Genomic DNA, 11,847 nt, shown 5'->3' with positions numbered 1-11,847 from the left:
CCTAATAGTAGCGTGTACATTGACGGCCTCCAAGATCATCTTGACGCCAATAAATTGATTAGAACTAAAAGTTCTGAATATATATAGTGTTCAAATGTTAATGATACAGCAATAATATTTTGAAGATAAAACGATCAAACGTTAACAACACATTAAAAAAATCAGTCATTTGTACAATTGAGATTTGACTTTGAGAAAAGATCCGTTTGACCATTCTTTTTTTAGGTCCAAGTACTATCCGTGTGATCTAAGTAGTGTTGGTTCTTGGTACAAGTATTTGGGAATATAGAAACATTTTGTAAAACAAAGAAGGCGTTCAGCAAATACATAAAATTGAGTGAAATCGGAAGTTGAACACGAAGGAAAACATATGAAGAAAAACCCCTAATTAGCAGTGAAATTATTGAAAGCTAAAGGACAAACCAAAATCTTCACCTTAACTTTGCTTTCTCCCATTAGAATTTTCTTTGCTTTCTTGCATAACATTCACAATAGTAACACCGCCCGACAGTGTTATGATCACAAAATGATAAACAACATACTAAACGGAAGTGATGGTTTGAATCTGGAATCAATGCATACCTGTAAAGCTGATTTAAAATTGGTTATGCTTTTCCCATGCTCGTAACATTTATCATTTGCAATCGGTAAAATTTTCCTGATAAAGGGAAAGCAAGGAGAGTAAGTTATAAGCAAAGTTGGCAGACAAAACAGTTCGATGCACAGAGAGAGAGACATAGAGAGAGAGAGAGAGAGAGAGAGAGAACTTACATCAGCTGTGCTCTCAAATACGTATGGTAATCTGCATACGAAGAAGCAGTTCTAAATCATCCATTCAGGCCATTAAAACAGTTATAACATCATCTGCACCGGTGAAGCAAATTCTATGGAACGAAACTTCAAATGAAATGCATATAGATTACCTTAAATTCTGATCCTATGATTTTGCATTTGACTCCAACCAACATGCATGCTTAGAGGATATATACCATCAAGTATAACAGTCAGTAGACGCTCATACCACCACCAGCACATACAAACACAAAAATGCAAACAGAATTTTGATGAGGGTCGGTAATTATGAAATATCACCTGTGTTTCGTTCTCAGCAACATTGTCTTGTGAGGAATAGCAACTTTTATGGTTCCGCTCAAGAATTTTGTTCATACTGATCCAAGCGGGAAAACAGTCAAACATTTTAAAGTTATAAATTAGAGGTAATAGATAAATAAAGATAGAGAAATCTGAGTGCGAGATGATAGATGAAATCAGATTGGATTTTACCATGCGTACATGCATACAAAGAAGTTTTGAAAACCGAAAACAAACCGACAGAACTGCAAATGGCTGATCTAATCAATTTCAGATGTCACAAGAATCCACGGATCACTGCAAAACCAACCCAATAATACAATAACAAAACAAACACAGATCAACAATCCCAAAACTCAAATTCTGACGCAATCAAATTAATCCCCTGTCTAGCCTACTAATTTCTCCAAAATTAAAACCCTAAATAAAAAATTAATGCCCATATCCCCAATTTGTAAATCCCTAATTCAAAAGCCCGATGTAACTCCCTAATTCGTTTTATAAATAAGAAATTGCTTACCTTAATGGCTTGAACGCCGGACATAGAGCAGAGAGGATTGTGTTCGACGGCATGGCACGGTACGGTGCGCCGCGGTTCGTATGGAAACAGCTCGTCGGAATTTGAAGACCCAGACCCTAGCAGCTTAACACTTGAAATTGATTTGTTGGTTTCAAACTTCGATTGTGTGGGAATCCTCTTCGTTGATAAGAGGGTTTGAGGTTTTTTGCGATTTCTTTGTTTGAGGTTTTTTGCGAATTGTGAGCGACAGAGATGAAGAGAAAAAGAAAAGAAGTAAAAAGATAAAAAAAAAAAAAAAAAAAAAAAAAAAAAAAAAAGAAACAAAGAGGAAGAGAAAAAGAAATATGGGTAAATTACATTTTGCTCTCAATTTTGAAGTTCATTTTAATTTTTTACAATATTTTTAAAACATTTTAATTTCATACATTTACTTATCATTTTATTTTAATTTTATATATTTATTAAAAAATTAATTAAATAAATCGTAAAATGATGACGTGGCAAATACGAGATTCACATTTATGCTGACGTGACTATCAAATTTATACCACGTAACGAAAAAATAATTTTTATGCATTTAAAATATAATAATATTTACCTTATTTAAATTATTAAAAAAAAAAAAAAACAACCTAGAAAACGTAGAACCCATCTTCTCCCTCCCTTCCCGACCCCCTCACCTTCACCGAGCCCAAACCCCTCCACCTCCGATGCTCTTCACCGCCACCATGTCCAACCCTCCCTCCCCTCCCTTCTCCTCAACTCCCACCTCGACGCCATCCCCGCCGAGCTCGACAATTGCTTTTTCTGGGTTTGTGTTCTGTAACCTCACCCATCCTCGTCTATCTTTAACCTCACCCATCCTCGTTAGAAATCAAACAACTAAACTCACTTTTCTCCCAACTAACCTAAAACCCTCACCTTCGCCCTGCTAGCTACCACAATCAGTGCTCTCACAAATTAGTGAAATCACAACCACCGTACGTTGATTGAAAAATTCCATGGCTTTCTGAAGCAAATAAAACTTGGGTTGCAGGGAGAAAACCCCAAAAAAATCCCAATTCAACGAAATGGTTGTCCTGGAGACGAAATCTCAAATCCCCATTTTTCTTAGTTCAAAGCTTCAGTTTTCTCTTTAGAATTAGAAATGAATAAAAGTAAAAGATTAATTTGTGGGAAATTAAGAGGCTTGGGTTGTGGGTTTGCAATGATGCACAACTATTGGCTAAAGAATGGATTATTGGTTGTTACAGTGTTGGTGGTTGGAGAAAAAAAAAAAAGAGGAATGTGGGGTGGGGTGGGGCGGGGTTACCTCTCTGTCTTCGACACCCACATAGTGGTCATGGTAGGGAAGAAGTTTAATGTTGGCAAGGTAGCAGGGAGGAAGAACCGCAGCAAAGTCGTTGACTTCGGGGCTTCGTGGGGCTTTAATGCGTTGTTGAACTCAGGGATTGCTGAAGCTCGAGGCTTCGTGGTGGCTGCAGTGTGTTGTCGAGGCTTCGGGGATTGCTGAAGCTCGAGATTTATTGTCAACTATCTATCTTGCAGATTTATTGTCGCAATATAACTACATAGTCTCCTTTAGTTCAAAACCAAGATGTTCAAGTCCGCCTCTGTGATATTGCCTCTGGGGCTTTTGCTCGCATCTTGTCTGGCCACCGCGGTATGTCCCAAAATTCACAGAATTCGACGTTTGATGCACACCTGATACATAGAAAGTTAGAAAATTTAAGCTTCTTATCATGGTTATGTGAACACATGAAAAAGAAAGAGTGATGAAGAAGGGACGGGTTGTAGAAAATAATGAGAATGGAAGGTTTAAAAGAAAGATGGTAGAGAAGGTTCATTGGGGGAAATTGTACGAGAAGATCAGTGGTGGGTTGAAATAAAAATTATATAAAAATGAGTGTCATAGAAGAATAGAGTGGTTAGATCAACACGAAGAAAACATAAAAGGAGTCTGATTGTGTAGAGAGGGTGGAGGGGGGATAGAAGAAGAAATACTTTTAATACTACATTATATTATTTATCCTTTAGGTTTACAATATAGGTATATACACCTTATTCTATAAGGAAAGTAATTACAAAATATAAAGACACTAAATCCTAAAGATTACAGATTTTAATCCTACTTAAAATAATACTCCAATAACATTTACAATTAAGACTCAAATCAACATTCCCCCTCAAGTTAGTACATAAACATCATACATGTCCAACTTGATAATTGAGTCTTGAAAAACCTTACTAGATACTGCATGAGTAAGAATCAGCCAACTGCTCTCCTGAATTCACAAACGGTATAGGCATAATTTTCCTTTCAAGATTTTCCTTAATAAAGTGTCAATCAACCTCCACATGTTTTGTTCAATCATATTCCGAATTGTCAGCTATCTTCCTTGCAAATTTATTGTCATAATATAACTCCGTAGCCTCTTTTGGTTCAAACCAAGACATCTCAAAAGTTAACGTAACCAAAAAAGTTCACATACTTCTTGTGCCATACCTCTATACTCAGCTTCCGCAGACGACCTCTGCTTCTTACTACGTCACAGAACCAAATTACCTCCAACAAACGTAAAATACGCAGATGTAGACCGTATGTCAGTAACATTGACAGCCCAATCTGCATCTTTAAATCTCTCAACCTTTAGATGTCCATGTTTTCCATAAAGTATTCCTTTACCGAGTGCAGACTTTAGATATGCCAAAATTCGCATTACCGCAGCTATGTGATCTTCACTGGGCGAGTGCATAAACTAACTTACAACACTCACAACATATGCAATATTAGGACAAGTATGAGATAAATAAATTAACCTCCCCACAACTCTTTGATATTTACCCCTATCAACAGGAACATGATTAACGTAAATACCCAAGTGATGTTTTTCTTCCATAGGCGTAATCACAGGTTTACACCCTAATAAGAGTACTTCTATTGAAATTTATCAAGCGAGATAGACCATTTCTTTCTGCTCAAATGAATAAAAGTTATTGAAGACCCAATATTTTTTGCCATGCCAGTTGTAAAACATCCCCAGATTTGCCTGCAATGTTTCAAGATTCATTTCCCAAGCTAGGAAAGTTGAAGTTGCCCAGCAATATAAAGAGTTGGTGTGGCTCTTTTGCAAACTCAAATCGATTAAGTTTTATGGTGCATGCTCTAAAAAGCAAGTAGCTTTCCTTCAAGGTATTGGGCATGTAGATGCCACCTTTCCAAATTTAAGTGCTTTGAGGCTTGAGGAAACGCAGAACTCGATGTGTCAGTGGAAGAAGAATTCCCCACAAGCAGACCCAAATCTAAGGTAATTTGCAATACCATTTGAGAATTTAACAATTTTGGAAGTTGTCGGTTGTAACAGCTTGAAACATGTAAAAGAATTGATGGTTGGGAATTGTAAAAGAATGATACACACGGAAGAAATTACATGTTGTTTGTTTATTTGTAATGGTCCTCATTTTAAATTTTGTAGTCTTGTTAGCTCATTTTACTTGTCAACTTCACACATACCAATTCTCTCTCTTCAATGACCTCAATCCTTGAGTCCTTGAGCTCCGACGCAGAGATCCAGAGAAGATCTCGACTCCTCAATTCCTAATGATTTTGGTTTGCCTAGTGGATTCTAGGTTAGGAAATTTCATTTGGTTAGGCTATCATTGGATGTAGAAGAAAGAATAGCAGTAGCTTTTGTTGAATCTCAATCATAAATAAACACGTGTCCAAATAATTAAAACAAAAAATTATAATTAAACACGTGTTTATCTATCATTGGAAGTTCAACAAAGAACTAATATTATTAAATTTGTCACAATAATCACATTCATCACAATAGCCAATAGGCCTGTCCTATTTAAATATTGAATTCGTCATTCGAGAACGACAGTTGACATCTCTCATTCACAACACGACCCCCACCTTTCAATTTTAGATAGGCTTACGCTGCCGTTTTACTGACGCATCATTTGTCAGCCATTATAAACCGAACCCGCTCAATAATCTGTCCAAGTTTGTCCGAGTCGACCCAGGACGAAAATCAAAGCGACCAAGGTAGTGATGTTTTCTTAGGTACGAAATTAATAAAATAGTGTCACTATTTTACTAATTTCGTACCTAAGAAATCAAAGCGACACTATTTTACTAATTTCGTACCTAAGAAATCACGACCAAGGTAGTGATGGACTTCAAGATGTCGGGGAAGGCGTACCGGACTGCAATGTCGCCGTTGGCAACTTCTCTCATGCTCATTGCTGCCGGAACAGAAGATGTTCAAGTCCGCCTCTGTGATATTGCCTCCGAGGCTTTTGCTCACACCTTGTCTGGCCACCGCGGTATGTCCAAGAAATTCGCAGAATTAAACATTTGATGCACATTTGATACATAGAAAGTTAGAAAATTTAAACTTCTTATCAATTATCATGGTTATGTAAACACATGAAACATTTTGGATGACAATATTGAGGATATAATCACGAAAATTCGATTCTTTAAATAATCCAGCCTAGTCGGTTTTTTCAGCATTTTGTAAATTTTTAGCGTTTGGACTTTCTGGTTGAACCTGTAATTTTTAGCTCAAGGCTGGCCTGCCATTTGTGGACGGCAAGAAATTTACCGTACACCGTATTGGCGGAATTCGTGCTTAGAACCTTAGGCCGTCTACAATGGAGATGGCTAAAAGGCAATAGGCCATGCATTTGCCCGATTTGTTAAAAAACCCAACTTCAATGAAAGGCTGGACCAAAAAGAAATGGAACCCACTAGGCTAATTAATGGCCTTATTGGCTATTGGGCTGGCTGCTTCCAGCCCCCTATCAACCCGTTTGTTGGGGATCTTTCTCACCTCTAGCTTGCTGACATCAGCAGCAATCGCTAGTTGATGTCAACTTGCTGTTGAATTTTTCTTTTTAGTCAAAATTTTAAATTTTAAATTTTTTCCTATAAATATTTATTGCATTTCTACACTATTTCTCACATCTTTTTTACTCTTACATATTATCTTACTTTATTTTATTCAAAATTTTCACATTCTTTTCACCTCAAACACTTTTTTCATACCTATTTTAATGTCTAAGTTGTTAACATGTAAGTAATATTAAAATATTTAATAAAATTTGTAACTATACCAACATGAAATTTAAACAATATGTAACAATACCAACATGCAACAATACCATTAAGTTAAAGAACAAACTTAAAAATAATAAATTGCTGAGGGGCTATGTTTAGTCCTTTTTCGATTAGAGATGGTATATAAATATAGTTTGACACTGATCACTTAAAAATAATTTTTTTGTTGAGCTATAATTCTGGATAGGACTATACTTAACCATTTCGGTTGGAGATCTCCTTAGGATCATAAGGTTAGATTTAAGCTCTTGGTAGATTTATATTCTTCCCTTGGGTTCTCTAGTTTTTTTTTTTACAAAAGTACCAAGTGTTTTTAGTCTTGTTTCTTGGGTTTAACTTATAACGTAGAATAAAGTTTCGTGCATCTAGAGGGTACTAAGTGTTGTATTTTCATGACTGTGGAATGGTCTACTTCTATCGAGTGGGTTTTGCTTACAGGCGGATGTAATGGTGCAATACGTTTTTGGGACGTTGGACGTGCCGGATGTTTTCTTGTTTTGGATCAATCTCAGTCTCAGCTTGGGAGGCGTCCACCCATCCTAGAACGCTTTGCTACAATTAAGGTTTTTTTCTTTTCTTGGCTGAGCCAAAAATGTTTGTTTTCAAATTATTACCATTTTTTTAATAAAGATGAAACTCATATGTATTGTTGGGCTCTACTAAATGAGTTAACAATTTAAAAGTATTCTAAAACAAGGTCACAATCATGTTAACTTTAGCGATCATCGAACCTTAAGAAATTGTCGCGCCAACATTATTCCGTTGTCATGTGAGCCTTAAGGGCTAGTATGGCAGCCTAGACTAGATAAGCATAGAACAAAGTCTAAGCTCAACCCTATGAAGTCCCACTCCTATCTCTTCATGATCTAGTATTTTCTCTATGATCGAATTAAGCCTAGAAAGATAGTTCCGTTTCCACAATTCATTCATCGTTTTCATTCTGGTTAAATTAGAGTCAATCTCCTGCACACTTGCAGTTTCTTCATTGCAGCAACTTTTTTTTTTTTTTCTTTTTTTCCCTTCCTGGTTAAATTACAATAATATAAGACAATAATAACATTGATTCCTGACAATCATTAGAATTAAGGTACCATCATTTGATTAGTGCCCCATTTCCGTTATTTAAGCTAAAATCATGGAGTTTGTTGCACCTAAAAGAGGGAAAAGGATTCAAGCCGAATCCTTTTTCTGGGGATCCTATGGATCTCGCGATCGTGACCATTTATTGTACATCGTCCGGTTAATTTTTGTTAGGTACTATTTATATTTAATTTTAAATTTTAAAATTTGAAATGATTTATGACAATATGATGTACGATGAACGGTTATAATCGTAGGATCCTTAGGATCCTCAGAAAAAGAATCCGGCAAAGATCCTTTTCCTTAAAAGAGGTTCACACTTCCTCAAATATTAAATGTTGTGATAGATTTTCTCCCAAAAAAATATTGAGAATTATCACTTTTTATTGTTCTTGTGAGGGACATTTCATGACAGTCTTATCTCCAACCCTAATTAACCAAATTACTTACACTTTTTGGGGCTAAACACCTTTTGAATAATCTTTAATATGTGAAGTGTGCTTTTACTTGTAGCCCACTATGGCACTGTCAGTGTGGTGTAATGTAATGGGAAGATGGGGGAGTACAAGAAACTCTAACAACCCCACAAATTTTATATTTTTATTTTATGCGAGCAATATTGAGGGAGAGAAAATTATACTTGAGAATTTGAATACAGAGTAAATACTTTTACCCAACTGAACTATTGTTATCTTGAAAAAACTCCATGACATTTTGTTTTGCTCTTCATTTTGTTTCGTGGGTAAGTGCTCTATGATTCGAGTTGCAAATCCAAGTTAAAAATGACACAACATTAAAGTTGGAACGAAAGACGCGAAATCATAAAAACAATATTTTACATTTGAAAGGTTCTAACTATTACACCCCACCCTTGATTTTTTAAAAATAGTTTTGGGATTGTAGTTAAAAATGGTTTTTGGGTATTAATTGGTGAGCCCAAGAGGCCCACCCCCTTATTTGTGTACCCTGGCATCTCTCTCTCTCTCTTTTCTCTCAGTTCTCTCCTCCCTTACTTTCTTATTTTTCTCTTTTTCCCCCGAGCCCCCTTTCTATACTCTCTCATTCTCCCTGTGAACCAACCCACACACCCTCACTTCCACACCACATCAACGAAGATGACACCACCCCACCAGACCACCCTATGTCGAACCCAGCTACTGCCGTCGAGCCAAGGAGCTCCGGCGAGGAACTGTGGTTTTCCTCGGCGAATACCTTGCCGATATTAGTGAAGGTAATGTTCCAAAACCTTTTAAAACCAAGTAGATCGTGTTTTAGAAGTAAGTTAGGTTGTCTTTGAAGTGGGTTAGCGTATTTGAATGCAGAAAATGAACTTGGATCACTTTCCCTGATTTCGGCGAGAAACCTGTCACTTTTGAGCCAATTTCCGGCCAAACCATAGAGCGTTGGCCTGTGTTCAAGGTATTAATCTCTTTGTCTTGCTACTAAAACTTTCCTTTTTGTTTCACCCAATTTCGTTGAGTATTGAAGAAGTTATATCCATTTGAATCTTACCCAGTTTCCGGTGACCTCTGCTGCTTTCGAGGCATTTTCTGAACAAACCACGGCGACTCAGATATCGTGCAAGGTACCATTCTCTTCATCTCATCGAGAACTATGATTTTTATTTTTGAATCACTCAATTTCATTGAATATTGACAAAGTTATGAACGTTTAAAATTTGTCTAAAATTACGGCCGAAATCCTGCCTTCTTCTTCCCTCGAATCCGGTGACCCACAGTCTAGTAAACCCAAGCCCTTTGGGCCATTTAGAACTCGGGCTTTAGGCTCGTTAAACCCAACCCCCTTTTCTTTTTATTTATTTATTTTCCTAAAACCCAAAAGGCCTTGGGCCATCTTGGTTAGGGCCTTAGGCCCGTTCCATCTAAAACCCAAAACCCTAGGCTCAATCAGTGTCTCTTTAACTTTTTACCCCAGGCCTTTTGGGTTTTAGGAAAATAACACCTCACTTCGCCGAGAAGGCTAATGAGATGACCTCTACCGGCACTTGGAGTCAGTCTTCCGTTCTGGAGCCAACTGCCTGGAATCTATTCCTGATTGCTTACCTAGCGTTGTTCTCGAGTAGTCATCTTCAACGGTTGATACACTTCCGGAGAAGGGACCACTTCTGCAAAGGGGAGCGAGTAAGGCAAGTGAAAATGATACATTGAAGCATGTGGAGACAAACATAGGCTGAGTTATCCTCCAACCCTTTTCAATACGAATTGGAAAGATTGAACAAAGAAACAGACCAAAGGGGTAAGCTCAGACCTTCGGGGAAGACCAAAAGAATCCTCCAGCCCAGTAGCACAAAGGAAAATCAACAAGTGGAGGAGACCAAAAGATTCCTGCTGCCCAGTTCAAGAAGTAGCACAAAGGAAAATCAACGATGGGCAAAAACCAGTTCAAGAGTAAGCCTGTGGAATCACAAAGATCAAAGCCTCAATGCAATTACCAAGGAGAAGATGGAATTTACACTCTATAACCAGATTTGCGTCTCTAAACTCTTCTCTTTGTTAATTACATTATGCCATGTTTAGTATGTTTAAGTGCTTTTTGTGTATTTACTTATGCTTTGTGTGAATCTATGCTCAAAACATTGAGGACAATGTTTGATTTAAGTGTGGGGAGGTAACTAAGTATATTTGATGCAAATTCGTTGGATTTTATCACCTATCACTTCACATGTTGTTTCTCACTGTTTTAAAACTGTTTTAGTGTGTTTTGTCTTAAAAATTCGAAAATCCCATAAAAATTTGAAAAATTGTTTTGAAAAACCCAAAAAGAGTTGTTTTAAAGTTGTTTTTGTGTGTGTGTTTGTGTCTTAGGATACCTTCCAACACAATGTTAAGGATTTGGTTTGTAATTGCATGACTGTTAAAAAGAGTTATAAACATAGAGAAAAGTTTGATTTACTCTTGGTATATGCTTGGTTATGGTTATAATGTATGACTTCACATGCAATCATAAAAGAAAATTTAGTTTTTGTAACATGCCTGAAGGAAGGAACTCAAACAAATGCTACAACCCTGAGAGACTTGAGCCTATAACGTTCTTTGGAGAGTATAATCTGTGATTTCTTGTTTTCTAAAATCGTTGCATGATCTCATTATTCTTTGCTTGGTTACTGCTTAGAAGGCGTTTCATCATATAGTTCCAAATGCTAGAACTCATGCCCATTTCATTCAAAGCATGTTATTGATTTGCATAACATATATCAAGATGAAGTTGTGTAGTTGCCACCATAGCCAAATAGCCTCGCTTCCCATATTTCGTATATGTTGTAAGTTTTACCCCCGTTGAGCCATGTTAACCCATGTTCTTTGTTAACCCACTTTATCTTCACCTAACCTAGAATATGACCGTCCTTACCCTTGTTCTTAAAAGATAGTGAGCATGACTTAATTGAATTCCTTTTGAGTTACATTATGAAAGAAAATAAGTGTGGGGGAGAGAATGTTTAAGTGTTTTTGTTTTGAGATTCAAAAGAAAAGAAAAAAAAAAAAAAAAAAAAAAAAAAAAAAAAAAAAAAAAAAAAAAAGAGAAAAGAATAAGTGATTGAAGAAAAGTTCCAAAACACCAATTCTGGGCGTAAATTGTCTAAATTCTCCATTTTTGTTCAAAAGTTGAGTTTTCATTCAAAAGTGAATTCTAAGTTGATTCAAATGCTTGCTCACTATTTCTTTAAGAACCTTTGTTTTCCATATCCCTTCTTTGTTATCCACATACCCCAAGCCCCGTTACAACCCTTGACTTCTATCTTAAGTGTTGTGTATTTCAATTTGTGGAGTTTGAACTTGGTATGAGCTTATGGTGTCACTGGTTCTCGCGTCTAAGTAGTAGCATTCCATTCATGAGATCATATCTAAACTTGATTATTAACTCCAGAATTTGCGTTCTTTGTGATACATATATGTGAGTGTCGTTTTCATGTTTACATCAATCTTCTCACATATGACTAGATTAGGGTGTGTAGTTAGAAAATCTGAGTAAAAATTGAGTGCATATCTTGAAAGAAATTGAGCAAATT

At 36.6% G+C, this 11,847-nt stretch overlaps 1 protein-coding gene and 1 long non-coding RNA gene across 8 annotated transcripts in view; one reads left to right on the top strand and one right to left on the bottom strand.

Annotated features, from left to right (window-relative positions):
- LOC137716766 (putative disease resistance protein At4g27220) overlaps window positions 1-11,847 on the top strand; it is a 79,874-nt gene that overhangs the window by 23,181 nt on the left and 44,846 nt on the right. The gene's annotated exons all lie outside the window — the stretch shown is intronic.
- The window catches only part of LOC137718614 (uncharacterized), a 64,056-nt gene continuing 52,639 nt past the window's right edge, over window positions 431-11,847 (bottom strand). The window contains exons 1-6 of one of the 7 annotated variants that reach the window (XR_015965440.1): window positions 1,613-1,755; window positions 1,285-1,389; window positions 1,093-1,168; window positions 924-973; window positions 772-802; window positions 431-658 (exon numbers count right to left, since the gene is read on the bottom strand). This is a non-coding gene — a long non-coding RNA (uncharacterized LOC137718614). Of the gene's footprint in view, window positions 659-771; window positions 803-923; window positions 974-1,092; window positions 1,169-1,284; window positions 1,390-1,612; window positions 1,756-11,847 lie in introns of those variants that run through there. The other 6 variants (XR_015965439.1, XR_015965442.1, XR_015965441.1 and 3 more) reach the window with 6 other exon arrangements.

Source organism: Pyrus communis, chromosome 8 (genome assembly GCF_041283825.1).
Source record: "Pyrus communis isolate YQ-2024b chromosome 8, ASM4128382v1, whole genome shotgun sequence".
Classification (NCBI taxonomy): domain Eukaryota; kingdom Viridiplantae; phylum Streptophyta; class Magnoliopsida; order Rosales; family Rosaceae; genus Pyrus; species Pyrus communis.
Note: the sequence above shows the minus strand (reverse complement) of the source record. Positions and strands in the feature narration are given on the sequence as shown.